We start from the raw sequence: 354 nt of genomic DNA, 5'->3' as shown, positions 1-354 counted from the left end.
CGACCGGTGAAAAGCACCGTTACTTGAATATATATATATATATATATATATATATATAGTAATATGTAACTTAGGTCTAGTGTTTTATAGACATTTTAATGTGGAAATGTTACATATTATAGCTTTATTTATTATAAGACTGAAATCTGGCCATCCATTTATAAACTATACCTGCTTATCTTTGAGGGCTGTGGAGGGGCTGGAGCCGAGCCCAGCTGATCTTGAAACCACTAATCAATCCCAGGGCTGATACATGTTGCATATAAAGACAACTATTCACACCTCCACCAGCAGGTTGGAACCAGGTGCTGACCACTGCACTGCCCTAATATTGGGATCTTTATGTACAATTAA

This window comes from Morone saxatilis, unplaced genomic scaffold (assembly GCF_004916995.1).
Source record: "Morone saxatilis isolate NCDOM2014 unplaced genomic scaffold, NCSU_SB_2.0 Contig20, whole genome shotgun sequence".
Taxonomy (NCBI): Eukaryota; Metazoa; Chordata; class Actinopteri; family Moronidae; genus Morone; species Morone saxatilis.
This window is presented reverse-complemented; position numbering follows the sequence as displayed.